This window comes from Phoenix dactylifera, chromosome 6, assembly GCF_009389715.1.
Source record: "Phoenix dactylifera cultivar Barhee BC4 chromosome 6, palm_55x_up_171113_PBpolish2nd_filt_p, whole genome shotgun sequence".
Lineage (NCBI taxonomy): Eukaryota > Viridiplantae > Streptophyta > Magnoliopsida > Arecales > Arecaceae > Phoenix > Phoenix dactylifera.
In genome coordinates this window covers 11,082,044-11,097,933 of record NC_052397.1, presented here as the reverse complement: position 1 = coordinate 11,097,933, position 15,890 = coordinate 11,082,044, and positions in this window count along the sequence as shown.

The window sequence follows — 15,890 nt, the reverse complement described above, 5'->3', positions numbered from 1 at the left end:
CTCGAGTCGACTCCTGATCGAGCGAGTCGACTCCGATCCCAACGGGCATTTTGTCAGGAGTTGCAGAATGTGCAGAACGGCCTTGAATCTGTGTCTAACGGCTATTTTTCTTTGGGAATGGCTTAAATAGCCTGAGTGAACAGTAATAGAGTAGGAAAGAGAGACTCCATTCAAAGCTAAAGGGATTTCCACCAACCAAAAGCTCTCTAGAGTGATTACACGAAAAAGAAGGAAGAAGTGCATTGAAGTCGACTCTCCAACTGTCTTCCTCACATTCAAGGCTCTCCTCCTGACAGCAAGTCTACATCAAATTCAAGAGGAGTCAAAGAGTTTGAAAAGCCCCTTCCTCCATCTCCAAAATCAGTTTGAGGGCTTCTTACTCTTCCTTGCTTAAATTGTTTAAATACGCTTTTGAGAAACTTCCTTTTTGTTTGTGTCAAACTATTTGTTACTTACTTGATACAATCAGGGGATTGAATCAAGGGTGTTAAGGTTTGTTGGTGAGCCAAGGTTAAAACCAACGGTGTAAGGGTTTGATTGTGATCCCGGAAAAACAATCGGGTGGTTCTAGTCGGTGAGCCTGTGAAAACCGACCGAGTTCGTTGTGATCTCGTAAAACAACAAGTTGGGTTGTGAACTTGTAAAACAACCGGCTGTAATCCGAGGGATTATAGTGAACTCCCAAGTGAGGCTTGGGGAGTGGACGTAGGAGCAAGGGTTAGCTCCGAACCACTATAAAATTGCTTGTGTTTGTGATTGTTTCATTGTCTCTTCCTTTTCCTTCATCCACTGTATATAGCAACTAATTAATCCACTCGCAAAAGTTTTAATTAGTTACTCACAAAGTCTTTTAATTGCAATAATTATTTTAAAACCCAATTCACCCCCCCTCTTGGGTTGTCTATCTGGGCAACAAGTGGTATCAGAGCCGGAACTCTTTTACCAAAAGAGTAAAAGATCAAAATGACAACCCCATTTGGATCTTCTCATATTGAGGGCCAGTCCACCCATAGACCTCCATTCTTCAATGGATCCGACTACTCATATTGGAAGGCTAGGATGAGAATATTTATCCAAGCACAAGACTATGAGATGTGGACCACCATACTTAATGGACCATACATCCCATCAATTTTTGTAGAGGGTGTTACTATACCCAAACTTGAAAAGGATTGGGATGACAATGATATAAGGAAAGCACAACTAAATGCCAAAGCAATGAATGTGCTTTATTGTGCTTTAGACCGAAATGAATTCAATAGAGTCTCTACTTGCAATTCTGCAAAAGAGATTTGGAATAGACTTGAAGTGAACCACGAGGGCACAAATCAAGTAAAAGAATCTAAAATAAATATATTAGTTCATAAGTATGAATTATTTAAGATGGATTCCAATGAAACTATCACTTGCATGTTTACTAGATTTACTGACATTGTCAATGGCCTAAAAAGCCTTGAAAAAAATTATACTAACAGTGACCTTGTCAGGAAGATTCTTCGTTGTTTGCCAAGGTCATGGGAGGCCAAGGTGACGGCAATCCAAGAAGCCAAGGACTTGAACAAGCTTCCACTTGAGGAGCTTTTTGGATCCCTAATGACGCACGAGCTCACAATGAAACAACACAGCGAAGAAGAATCCTCTCATAAGAAAAAGGTAATAGCTCTCAAATCTACTTCTTCTAACAAGGATTTATCTTGCAGTAGCAGCAGTGAAGAAGAAGATCATGAGGGAGATGATGATGAGGCTCTTCTCGTGCGTAAGTTCAGAAAATTCATCAACCGAAAGAAGTCCTTTCATCAAAGGAGAGGTCCCTCAAGTTTCTATTACAAGGATAAAGGTAAGGAAAGGGAAAATGAGGGAATCGGATGCTACGAATGTAAGAAGCCGGGACACTTCAGAGCGGACTGTCCTTTGCTCAAGAAGGCCAGCAAGTACAAGAAAAAGAAAGTCCTCGTTTCCACCCTATCGGACTTCGATTCATTATCATCATCATCGGATGAGGAACAAGAAGAAAAGGCCAACCTATGTTTTATGGCAAACGAAAATGAGGTAACATCTGAAACGCATTTAGATTTTACCTTTGATGAATTGTATGATGTGTTTAATGAATTAATGGATGAATATAAGACAATAAATCTTAAGAATAAAGAGCTAAAACTAACTAATCAATCTTACCTCCATAAATACGATAAATTAGTTAAGGATAAGGATTTTATCATTAAAGAAAATTTAGAACTTAAAACAAGCAAGCAAATGTTAATTCAAAAAACTAATACCTTAATTAAAGATAACGAAAAACTAACCAAGGAAATTTCTAAACTTAAAAAGGATAAACAAACTATTAGAGATAATTTCACAAAAGACTTAAATGCACTAAAAACAGAAAAACAAAAGTTGGCACTAGAACTTGAAAAGTACAAACCTTTTGTAGAAAAGTTTACATATAGTTCTGAAAAATTGGAAATGATACTTAATAGTCAACGAGCTGTGTTCAATAGAGCTGGTTTAGGGTATAAACCTAAAAATAAGCAAAAGCTCCTTAGTAATTTCTTTGTAAAAGCAGGAGAAAGCAAAACTAAGAAAATAACCTGTTTTTGCTGTGGAACAATAGGACATAAAGCTAATGTGTGTGATCATAGAAAAGGAAAAGCTAAAGGAAAAATTAAAAGGGTTTGGGTTCCAAAAGGAACCAACATTACTAACCATGAAGGACCCAAGAAAATTTGGGTACCTAAAATTGTATGATTTCCTTGTGTAGGAGTGTCTTGCAGCCAAGGTCGACAAAAACTGTTGGTATTTGGATAGTGGCTGCTCAAGACACATGACGGGTGACAAAGACCAATTCTTCACCCTTGAGCCTAAGAAGGGAGGTGCAGTGACATTTGGAGACAATAACCAAGGTCACATTGTTGGTATAGGTAAAGTACAAATCACCTCCTCAACCTTTGTTGATAATGTACGATTAGTAGATGGTCTTAAACATAACTTACTTAGCATAAGTCAATTATGTGATAAGGGTTTTGATGTTTTGTTTAAACAATCCTTATGCATCATAACCAACTCAATTGATAATAGCTTAGTATTCAAAGAAATAAGACGTGGAAATGTCTATGTAGTAGATCTAGATGATCTTGCTAAAAACAGTCATTGCTTAGTTGCTAGTGATACTAAGGAGAATGATGCAAGTTGGTTATGGCACCGTAAATTAGGACATGCAAGTATGGATACAATATCTAAGTTAGTTAAAAGAGATTCTGTAATAGGTTTGCCAAAACTAAAATTTGAGAAAAATAAAATCTGTGAAGCTTGTCAATATGGCAAACAATCAAGGAACTCCTTTAAATCCATAAATTGTGTCTCTACCTCTAGACCTCTTGAACTACTACACATGGATCTATTTGGACCAACTAGAACCACAAGTCTAGGTGGAAACAAATATGGTCTTGTTATTGTAGATGATTTTTCTAGATATACTTGGGTCATGTTTTTAGCTCATAAAGATCAAGCATTTTCAGTATTTAAGAAATTTCATAAGGAAGTAACTAATACTAGAGATGCTTCAGTCATAGCTATTAGAAGTGACCATGGAACGGAATTTGAAAATCATCTATTTGATGAATTTTGTAGTAAAAAGGGAATAACTCATAATTTTTCTGCACCTAAGACACCACAACAAAATGGAGTTGTAGAAAGGAAGAATAGAACCCTAGAGGAAATGGCTAGAACCATGCTATGTGAAAGTAACCTCCCTAAGTATTTTTGGGGAGAAGCCATTAATACATCATGTCATATATTAAATAGAGTTTTATTGAGACCCATTATAAAGAAAACACCTTATGAACTTTGGAAAAATAGAAAGCCCAAAGTAAACTATTTTCATGTTTTTGGATGTAGGTGTTTCATTCATAATAATGGGAAGGATAACTTAGGTAAATTTGATTCTAAATCTGATGAAGGTATCTTTTTGGGATATTCTACATCAAGTAAAGCATATAGAGTATTTAACAAAAGAAATCTTGTTATTGAAGAGTCTATACATGTTGTTTTTGATGATACTAGTGATATCTCTTCTAGCAAGAGAGTTGTTCCTGATGATGATGCAGAAATTCTTGAAGAAAAGATTGATGAGATGACATTACAAGAAGATGAACAAAAACTAAATGGAAATGCATCAACAAGCCAAGAGGCAATTGTGGATCATGGGCTGACTAAGGCTTGGAGGTATGCTCATGGACATCCTAAGAAATTAATTTTAGATGATCCATCTCAACCTGTTAGGACTAGAGCATCTCTTAGGAACTTAAATAATCATCTAGCATTTGTCTCACACTTTGAACCTAAACACATAGAAGAAGCTGAAAAGGATGTAAATTGGATAAATGCAATGCAAGAAGAACTAAACCAATTTACTAGAAACAAGGTATGGAACCTAGTTGAACGACCCTCTGAATATTCAATAATAGGTACCAAATGGATATATAAAAATAAACTTGATGAAAATGGAATTGTGATTAGGAACAAGGCTAGACTAGTAGCAAAGGGCTATAATCAAGAAGAAGGTATAGACTTTGATGAAACCTTTGCTCTTGTAGCTAGACTTGAGGCAATTAGATTGTTACTAGTATTTGCATGCTCTAAAGACTTCAAATTATTTCAAATGGATGTAAAAAGTGCATTTTTGAATGGGTATATTAATGAGGAGGTGTATGTAGAACAACCTCCTCGTTTTGAAAATCATCAATACCCCAATCATGTTTACAAACTAAATAAAGCACTTTATGGTCTAAAGCAAGCTTCTAGAGCTTGGTATGAAAGACTTAACAAATTTCTACTAGACCATGAGTTCTCTAGAGAAAATGTAGATACAACACTGTTTTTAAAGAAGAAAAACAAAGAAATGTTAGTAGTGCAGATTTATGTTGATAATATTATTTTCGGTGCTACTAACAATCGCCTCTGCGAAGAATTTGCTAACTTGATGCAGAGTGAATTTGAAATGAGCATGATGGGAGAGCTGAACTATTTTCTCGGGCTACAAATCAAACAATCTAAGGAGGGCATCTTCATCTGTCAAGCGAAATTCATCAAAGAGATGCTCAAGAAGTTTGATATGGAAGGAAACAAGCCAATCAGCACACCCATGGGTACGTCATGCAAACTTGATAAAGATGAATCAGGTAAGTCAGTAGATCAAAAGATGTATAGAGGTATGATAGGATCTTTATTATATCTTACTGCAAGTAGACCTGATATCATGTTTAGTGTATGCATGTGTGCTAGATATCAATCTAATCCTAAGGAATCACATTTAATAGCTGTTAAGAGAATCTTTAAATACCTAATAGGAACAAAAATCATAGGTCTATAGTACTCTAAAGATTCAAGCATAAATTTGATTGGGTACACTGATTCAGACTTCGCTGGTTGTAAACTTGATAGAAAAAGCACCAGCGGATCATGTCAATTCTTAGGAGAAAATTTAATCTCTTGGTTTAGCAAGAAACAAAACTCGGTTGCATTATCTACAGCTGAAGCCAAATATGTTGCTGCCGGGAGTTGTTGTGCTCAAATCTTGTGGATTAAACAACAACTTGAAGATTATGGCATTAAACAAGATAAAATTCCCATTAACTGTGATAATACAAGTGCCATTAATCTAACTAAGAATTCAATTCAGCACTCAAGAACTAAACATATTGAGATAAGACATCACTTCATAAGAGATCATGTACTGAATGGTGATGTGACACTTCAATTTGTGTGTACTGATGATCAACTTGCTGATATCTTCACAAAACCCCTATGTGAGGATCGATTTTGCATACTTAGAAGAGGGTTAGGAGTGATTGATCCATTCTCGTGATACTCTCCTCTAATTCATAGATTTTGAGGATTAGTCTAAGGCAAACATAGGACTTCTTATCTATGATCATCAATTCAGCTCCTAAATCATGGATAAGTCTATAACTATCTCTAGTGGCACAAAAATAACATGATTTTTGGGTGCGTGCCAGAGTTTGAGTCGACTCGGATACATTTTAGAGTCGGCTCATGGGGGAGTCGACTCGCGCATATTTCGGAGTTGACTCGAGGTCGATGGCATCATGGGGGGAGTCGACTCGCGCATATTTTGGAGTCGACTCGAGGTCGAGTCGACTCGCGACTTACTGGAGTTGACTCGAGGTCGGAAATTTGATGTTTTAACCCTAATCGAAACGTTCAATCGACACTTCTATTCACCGCCGTCACTGTTTCAAAAACTCTAGAGTCATCTCCGACCTTTGTTAGGCCATTTCCGTCGAGTTTCCCTCCGTCCCTCGTGTCCTTTCCCCCTCCTTAGGTCTAGGATGCCTCGCAAAGCCACTGTCCCGAGCCGGAAAAGGCCCCATTCCGCGAGCGGCACCGAGCGATGGTCAAAGGCTCGGAATGAACCCGCGAGGCCACAACCTCCGGTTCCTTCCCCGCCGAGGCCAGTTCCCTCGCGTCCGTGCGCCGGGAAGGCGGTCTCCATCGGGAGAAAAGTCAACTTTGACTTCCTCTCCCGGGAAGGCTTTACCCTAGGGCATCGGTTAAGGGCTCAAGGGTTAGAAAGGTTTTGTTCCCTAGATCTCCCTACTTACCCGGGGTTAGTTAGGGAATTTTACGGTACTGTAGCTAGGGGTAATGGTGGTATTCAGGAAACTGTAGCGGGTGTCCCTATATTTATTTCGGAGGACTTCATTGCTCAAGTCCTCTATCTTCCCCAAGTAGGGGTGTCTCCCTCTCACCCCGCGGATAGGACTGAGGCCCTTACGGCCATACTAGAGAGTCCACCTCAGTCCCCCCTAGAAGAGGTGTCTGCAAATCAGCTATCAGCTGAAATGCAGCTCCTCTTAAGTATCATATCTAGGACCCTCTTCCCCAAGACAGGCCGTTTTGATTTTGTGTCTGAGAGGGACCTAGCCCTGATGTTCTACATACTTCAAGATACTCCAATCAACTTCCCAAAACTCATCTACAGATTCATCTGTGAACCATTAGATAAGCCTAGATTGAGTCTCCCGTATGGTATGCTATTCACCCTCATCTTTAGGGAGTTAGGGGTTCCTATTCCTGAGGGAGAACCCTCTCGCTCACTGCGTCACACTGACCGAATGGGTGAGGGGACTCTCCATAGGATGGGGTTCCATAGAGTCGAGGGAGTCTGGGTACGGAGACCATCCACTTCCACACCTTCTGACCCTACTACTCGACACTTCCCCAGCCCTGATCATGACTCAGATTTTCCCACCTATCCCTCCACTTCAGCACCATCTACTTCAGCCGGACCCTCCATTGCACCACCTTCTCAGCCACTGGAGGTCCGGATATCTTCTGAGCAGCTCCGGGAGTTGCGGCAGGAGATCGTGAGGGAGCTACGGGACGACCTACTGAGGGAGCTCTGAGGTCCTCAGAGTGCTCCCTCCACCCAGCTAGTACCCTCCTTAGCAGCCGTGACAGAGATGGTTGCAAATCTGAGGGAGGAAATATTCAACATCCGAAGCCTAGTTCAAGGTCAATACTGGAACATAAGTGACGTCAAGGACGACACAAGGGAGATGCGAGATAGCATCAAAAAGGAACTAGGCAACCAGAGTCAGGGTGCTGAGAGACTAGCCAATGCACTGATCTTCAAACTCGACACCCTCCAAGAAAGTGTGAACAACATATCGAGGATTCAGTCTAGAACCACCTCGGAGATACTCGAACAACTGGGGAACATCAATGAGGGGTTAAGCATGGTCATCCAACACACTAGACTGAGCATGGGAGCCACATCCTCCACCACAAAGAAACCCTAGTATCTTTTTTTTTACTTTGTGATGTAAAGTCCCTTGAGGACTCACTTGATATGTAATCACACTTGTACTCAATTTTGGATAAATACAATGAGTAGAAATTCTCTTCAAAAATTGTGCATTCTTGAGTTTTTGTCTCTTACTGTGCTTTCTGCCTTTTTGCTATGATGACAAAAAGGGGGAGAAAATATATTGAATTGAAATGTAAAGGGAATCAATAAAAAGAAAACTTTTAAAGCACAAGGTAATTTGTTCTAAGTGGATTCGATACCTCGAGGCTCATTATCTCTCTGTTGGGGCTCCTAAAGGAGTAATCTCCAGAATCTATTCAAGGGATATTCGGAGATTAGTTGAATCATACTCAAGAACAAATTAGCAGATTTTCCCTCAAAAACCAAAAATATAAGCTCAAAAGCTTCAATACACTAAAAGAAAATTCAGAGAATCTAAACAAAATTGAATGCATGTATTGAGGGGGAGAATCTGAAATCTTAAGAAAGCAAATTCATTAAATATATATAAGCCAAACAATTGATTGCATGACATGAAGGCTTATATAATTCCAAATGAAAGGGGAAGCTTTAACTTCAGAATTTACTGTTTCACACCTTTCAATTTTGGATAAATTAAATGACTAGACACTTGAATTCATTTCAAAACTTTATTATAAATCTCCTTTCGGTTGAGCAATTCACTTTACAAATACTCAATGTTTTGTCATCATCAAAAAGGGGGAGATTGTGGAGTGATTGATTTTAACCCTATTTGATTTTGATGAGCTCAAAGCATTTGAGTATATCTTATGTTATACTAATGAATTCAATCTAGTGTTTCAGTCAAATATTTGTGAATTTATGTTTAAGTGTCTCTAGCTTTGGTTCAATACACTTTGGCTAAGTATAGAAATCAATTTGAACCAAAGTCTGAATCTCGAGTCGACTCCGGAAGATTACGAGTCGACTCCAAGCGTATCAGAAGCACTGGCACAAGCTCGAGTCGACTCCTGCACATTACGAGTCGACTCCGATTGAGAACAGACAGCCGGACAGAAAGATTCATCTCAGAACCTGTCAACGAGTCGACTCCTGAAGAATTCGAGTCGACTCCGATGCTTGCCGAGTCGACTCCAGCATAGTACGAGTCGACTCCATGGAGTAACAGACAGAAAGACAGAGAAGCCATATTGGACTCTGAGAGCCGAGTCGACTCTCGAAGAACTTGAGTCGACTCCGACGGTTGGCAGGTCGACTCCTAAGGAAGCAAGAGTCGACTCCCAGAGAAATGCAAGGCTAAAAGTCAGAGAGCCAACTTCGATGTCTGAGAGCCGAGTCGACTCCCGCAAAGTCCGAGTCGACTCCAAGGCAGTTCAACTCCAAAGACAGAAGACCGATATTTCGTGTCTGAGAGCCGAGTCGACTCCCGCAAAGTCCGAGTCGACTCCGAGACAGATCAAGTTCAAAGACAGAAGACCTGTCTTTCAGGCTCTGAGAGCCGAGTCGACTCCAAGGAAATCCGAGTCGACTCGAGGAAGCAAAACCGAGAGGATAAGTTTTGAAGCCTGAAGATCGAGTCGTCTCCAGAAGGGAAAGTCATCTTCGGACAATTGGCGAGTCGACTCCAGGTTCAGCCGAGTCGACTCCAGAACGGGACGGCACTCGATTTCAAATTTTGAACAGTGGGCGAGTCGTCTCCAGTAAAGCATGAGTCAACTCCAGCAACACTCGAGTCGACTCCTGATCGAGCGAGTCGACTCCGATCCCAACGGGCATTTTGTCAGGAGTTGCAGAATGTGCAGAACGGCCTTGAATCTGTGTCTAACGGCTATTTTTCTTTGGGAATGGCTTAAATAGCCTGAGTGAACAGTAATAGAGTAGGAAAGAGAGACTCCATTCAAAGCTAAAGGGATTTCCACCAACCAAAAGCTCTCTAGAGTGATTACACGAAAAAGAAGGAAGAAGTGCATTGAAGTCGACTCTCCAACTGTCTTCCTCACATTCAAGGCTCTCCTCCTGACAGCAAGTCTACATCAAATTCAAGAGGAGTCAAAGAGTTTGAAAAGCCCCTTCCTCCATCTCCAAAATCAGTTTGAGGGCTTCTTACTCTTTCTTGCTTAAATTATTTAAATACACTTTTGAGAAGCTTTCTTTTTGTTTGTGTCAAACTATTTGTTACTTACTTGATTCAATCAGGGGATTGAATCAAGGGTGTTAAGGTTTGTTGGTGAGCCAAGATTAAAACCAACGGTGTAAGGGTTTGATTGTGATTTCGGGAAAACAATCGGGTGGTTCTAGTCGGTGAGCCTGTGAAAACCGACCGAGTTCGTTGTGATCTCGTAAAACAAAAAGTTGGGTTGTGAACTTGTAAAACAACCGGCTGTAATCCGAGGGATTATAGTGAACTCCCAAGTGAGGCTTGGGGAGTGGACGTAGGTGCAAGGGTTAGCTCCGAACCACTATAAAATTGCTTGTGTTTGTGATTGTTTGATTGTCTCTTCCTTTTCCTTCATCCACTGCATATAGCAACTAATTAATCCACTCGCAAAAGTTTTAATTAGTTACTCACAAAGTCTTTTAATTGCAATAATTATTTTAAAACCCAATTCACCCCCCCTCTTGGGTTGTCTATCTGGGCAACATTCTTCCCTTTCTTAAAGGGACCACGATCCTTGGACGAACCTCCCACTAAATTCACCGACCCTTTTAGGAGTTGGTGATCCTTCTCAAAAGTTTGTAGTAAACCCAACAATTGGTGATAATTTACTACAGGTTTCGTCATACGAAAGTTGGTGAGAAATGGGCAGTACGAACCAGGAAGAGAGTTCAGTATAGCATCTTTCCCCAATTGATCATGAAGGAAAAAACCGAGAGTGCTCAAACGCTCGATCAACTCAATCATGTACAATACATGATCAGTCACGGATGCCCCATCTTTCATTCGTGCGCTGAAAATAGCACAACTAGTCTTGTGCCTTTCAACGTCGTCGGGAGTGCCAAAAGATTCGTTCAACACTTGAACAGTTTCTTCGGGCTGGGCATTCTCGAATCGGCGACTGAACTCATCGCTTATTGCAGCAAGCATAATGCATCGGACAATGTTACGGTCACTGAGCCACTTCTGATAAGTTTCTCTGACCGCACCCCGTGCATTAGCAGCAGGCTGCTCAAGTGCTGGATTCGTTATCACATAAAGGATCCGTTCATGCTCTAACAAAATCTTAAGTTTCTTAAGCCAGTGATTGAAATTGGGTCCAGTCAACTTGTCATTATCCAACAATGAACGAAGTGACAAACTAGTGGCCATTTCTGCGTAAAAAGAAAATCGGCTATCAGTATATGAATTGACAATACCCTTAAGACTTGGACTTTAGTCCAAAGGTCCTTCCACTATTTTATACAAATTTGTAGCCTCTACCTCAAATTCGAAGAATTACACTTAACTTTTTAGTGGGCACTAGAACCCAATAGATCGCATATGGACCCAAGTGTGGCTCGGCCAACCCATATGTACCTATTGGTAGGTACACTCAACTCATCATATATTGAATGATAATTCCAATGTCCGATAAGCACCAGGCGTGTGGCGCCTCCAATGATTATTGAAACATTGGACTCATTATCATCCAACTTAACGGAAGGCTATGACCTAGTTATTCCCATAACTATTTCATTTTAGGGACCTAATAAATTTAGAGATTTTGATTTAATTGAGAATATATGAGAAGAACCGGTTAATCTAGATCCTCCCACTGACTTCATCAAGTCAGATTAATAAGAACTAGATTCAATCCGGTTAAGGAGACACCTAAATCAGTCATACTGATTTTTCTTAAGGCATGGGTCAACTCGAATTATTAAGTGATCCAATCAAAATGTGATTGACCATGTCAGCCAGGTAAGTGAGATCGGTGGAAGGGATATGCCATTAACTCGACAAAGATGAATCAGTGCGAGTAGCTCCCAATTAAAAACCACCAGTCAAAACTGCCAAACTTACCTTAGACACCGATTGGTTAATCAATTTTGATTTGATTACTCAAATGACTCGGACTCTACCTCTGAGCATCAATCAAGTTTCATCTTGGTCTAATCAAAGACATGGAATTGATCAATCAACAAGTATTGTATTTGACCTAGAGTTTTCTTGACCTAATCTAGTTACTATTTAATTAGATTTGATCAATTAACTCTAATTGGACCATGTTTGATTCTAACCCCAGGTCTAACCCAATCTTAAGAACTTGATTTGAGCTAAGCCAAATGCTCCATGAATTATGCAATGTCATTGAATTGAGTTACAATTCTAGATCTAGGTTTTCATATCACTTAATTCTCCATTAAGTGTAAGCTTATGAAAATTCAGATCATTGCATTATTCTTAATGACATAATAATTACAAAGTTTCAGTTCTTAAAACTTATTTTTTAGATCTGAGATTTGTAATTAATCATGTTTAAAATTTGGATTTAATTCATGTTTAAATCTTAGATGATTTATGTTCATATATCACATATACAAACTAATATGAATTAACTTAAACAACATACATCATATGCATTTATTTTCAGATTTGATTTGTCATACAAAATCAGAAAATAAATAAATCATAAATTTTATTTAGATATAATCTAAACAAGTTTATGATTTTAGATTTATTCATGTTCTTTATATCATATATACATCAACATGAATTTACCTAGATCTCATGCATCACATGCAACTAATTTTCAGATCTGATTAATCATGTAAAAACAGCAATTAAATCAATCATAAATCTCTTTTAAATCTGATCTAAACATATCTATGATTTTAGATTTAATTACAAAGATTAAAACTACTTTTAATCTTCGTTTTATGGTCATCTTCAAGGATTGAATAGCAAAAGAGGGTTATAAGCCCTTCTTTCTCCTATGACCAGATGGCTTGGTGATCATTCCAATCAGATTACTTGATTACTAGGATTAGAAAACTTGTTTCAGGCATAAATGTTTAAACTACTTTGAACCTATGACTCTGATACTACTGTTGGGAACCCTGGTGGTCGCATGCATATATTTTTTTAAAATTTTACAGCGAAAGCATGAATTAAACTATTTAATTTCTATGCATGCTAGAGATCATATCTTTACAACAAAAATAGATCCAGGACTTTAAACATTTATTCTAAATAAGTAGGCATGATTTTATGTTTAACATGTAGTCATGCAGAATTTCAGCAACCTAGTTGATTTCTAATCTTAATTTTAATGAGATCAGATCTCATACCTTTTTGCTTTGAAAACTTTGATGATACCTTAATCACCTTGTATAGCCGCACATGCGTCCGGCCTCTACGGATAGTCCACGCGAAGCTCTAGGAAGATCCACAACTGCAGGAGTGCTAGCTCATGCAGAGGTGCTGCAGTGACTGAACTTTTCTCCCTCGAAGCACTCAACTTTTGATTCTTCTTCGAGAGGATGAAGGATGGAGATGAAGGAGAAGAAGGAGGAGAGAAGGTGGCTGGCTCTCAGAATTTTTTCAGAATTTATAACCCTTTCTAAAGACCATCTTATTTGCAAACCCTAGGCATGGGGGTCTTTTTATAGCCAAAAGTAAAAAGACCCCCCACGCCTCACACCTTTTTTGGCCAACGAATTTGGCTGATAAAATTTCCAAAAAATTTTAGTAAATCGAAAGCTAAGAGATGAACAAATTCTATTTTAATCTTGTGCCAAGAATCCCTAAAAATCATAGGGTTTTTGCACCCCAAACTTCAGCTTAATGCCACCCTGCTTGATGCGTCATGCAGTCCCTACAAATTAGGGATTTGATTTCTATCTTTTTAGGAAGATTTGAGGTGCCATATTTTTCTGAAAAATAGCCCCACAGCCTCCTCTTTCCTCATGCCAAAAATTGGCCAAAAATAAAGAGGATAGACACCACTGCTTTTAGGAATAAGGATGAGGTGTCTTTCTTCTCCAAGGAAAAAGCTAGGGTCCTAAATTTTAAGAATTCTTCTTCATAATAAATTCTGATTATTTGGACTCTTAATCCTCATAAAATAAGAACTCTTAATTGACTTGAGTCAATTCCAATCCAATTGGGTCAAGTCCGATCAATTAGGTTATGCCCAATCGGCTTGGGTCGAATCCGATCGAATTAGGTCAAACCCTAATTTAGCTCAAATTGAATCTAATTCAATTTGGCTTAATTAAAGTCCAATAATTCAATCAAATTGAATTGATTAGTAATCCAATTACTAATTAACCCTCCAATAATTCAATAATTATTTTAATGCAACTTTTGCTTAGGATAATTTGTCAATCGAATTAACCAAATTATCCCTGAATGATTCTTAATCATCAATCAGCCATTTGATCAATCTAAAAACTTCTATATGTGTGACTCCATAGGTTCGAACCTAAGTCGGTAGCACTAGAACAACTTATTTTACTAATCGAAATGATCATCTAGCAATGGTACCCGACGTCCGAATAGGCCGAATATATGTGAAGCAAATATTCTGGAACCCTGGACTATAATTACTGTATAATTCATCCCTTTGATTCCTAATGCCAGGATGACTTCAGAGTTTTGTCAATGTTATTGACCTAGTCAAAGTTTATCCAAACCGCCTAGCCTATATCTATAACTATTTTTGTTAGAAAATAGTTCACTTGATGTAAAACTGTCTCCTCATTGTGCTTTCATTCTAACCACATGCGGATTGCACGAAAAATTCCATTTTGTGCTTATCTTTTTATATAAGGCATCTATAAATTCTCCTTTTTAATATGGAGAGATTTAAATCCCATCGCTGACATAGTATCAGAATCACGACTAATCCGATTTTGCTCCTATGGCTCTTTTGCGTCTATTCCTTTCTTTTTTCTCCTCAATATTCTCATTCTTTGTTGTGTCCGCATATTCTACATGTTTTGCTACTTTTATAGACTACTACATCTGCTTCTCGTGCTTTGCCGTGAGTTCGACTTCTTCTCCAAAATAGTGCATCAGCTTCTTTGACTAGATAGATAATGTTGGAAGTCCATTGCTTGTCCTACTTATACTAGAATTTATTTCTAGTTTGTATTTATTTCTTGTTCTAATTTTCTAGTTGGAATAGTTTGTCTTTTAGTGCTGTTCTATTTTAGTTAAGTTGAGCCTTAGGCAAAATATTCTTGAGTTTGTTTTTTAGTTGAAGTGGGATAGTGATGTTTTCGAGATCTAGTGGGAGATGGTGACGTAGTTGAGGGAGAGTTTAGTGAGATGTCTTTTGTGGTAAGGAAGAGGTTATGAGATCCAAGGCTTGAGGGTCCTTTGCAAGAGTAGCCAAACTCATTGTTTCGGCATTTATTTCTTTTTGAATAAATTTATTTTTTCACTCTATAATTTTTTTTACTATTGCTGCTTATTTTTTTAGTAATTTTTTCAGATCTTAGGCCGGCATGGCCAACCTACTCCGGATAGCATACTGTTCTATATGGTATCAATAGAAAGAATATGATTTTTTTGAATAAACCAACATGCTTTACACATGCCAATAAAAACCCATATCTGGTTTTAAGCCTGTGTCCATGCCTATTGCTACAAGCTCCCATTTGGCCCTCTATGATGGTGATCCTATAGGTAATCCTATTCGATATTGTAGCACTGTCATAGTACTTTAGTATCTTACGTTAACGCAACGTAACAATATCTTTTCTGTTAATCATATCTATCAGTTTATGCATTGCCCTACTACTCTTCACTGAAAAGCTATAAAACATATTCGCCGTTACTTGAAACACGCTATTCACCATGAACTCTTGACCGCTAAGTCTTCTTTCTTACAACTTCATTCCTTTCATCCCAATTGGGCTAGGAACCCAAATGATCGTCACTCTATCAGTGTATTTTCTATGTTTCTTGGTCCTAATCTCATTTTTTGGATTGCCAAGAAATAACACATTATTGCTCGCTCTAATATTGAATCTAAATACAAAAGGTTAGTCAATGCTACCACCGATCTCATCTAGATCCATCATTTGCTTCCTTAACTTGGTGTCTACTGCCATGATTCGCTATTTCTCTGGTGTGACAATCTTAGTGCCATAT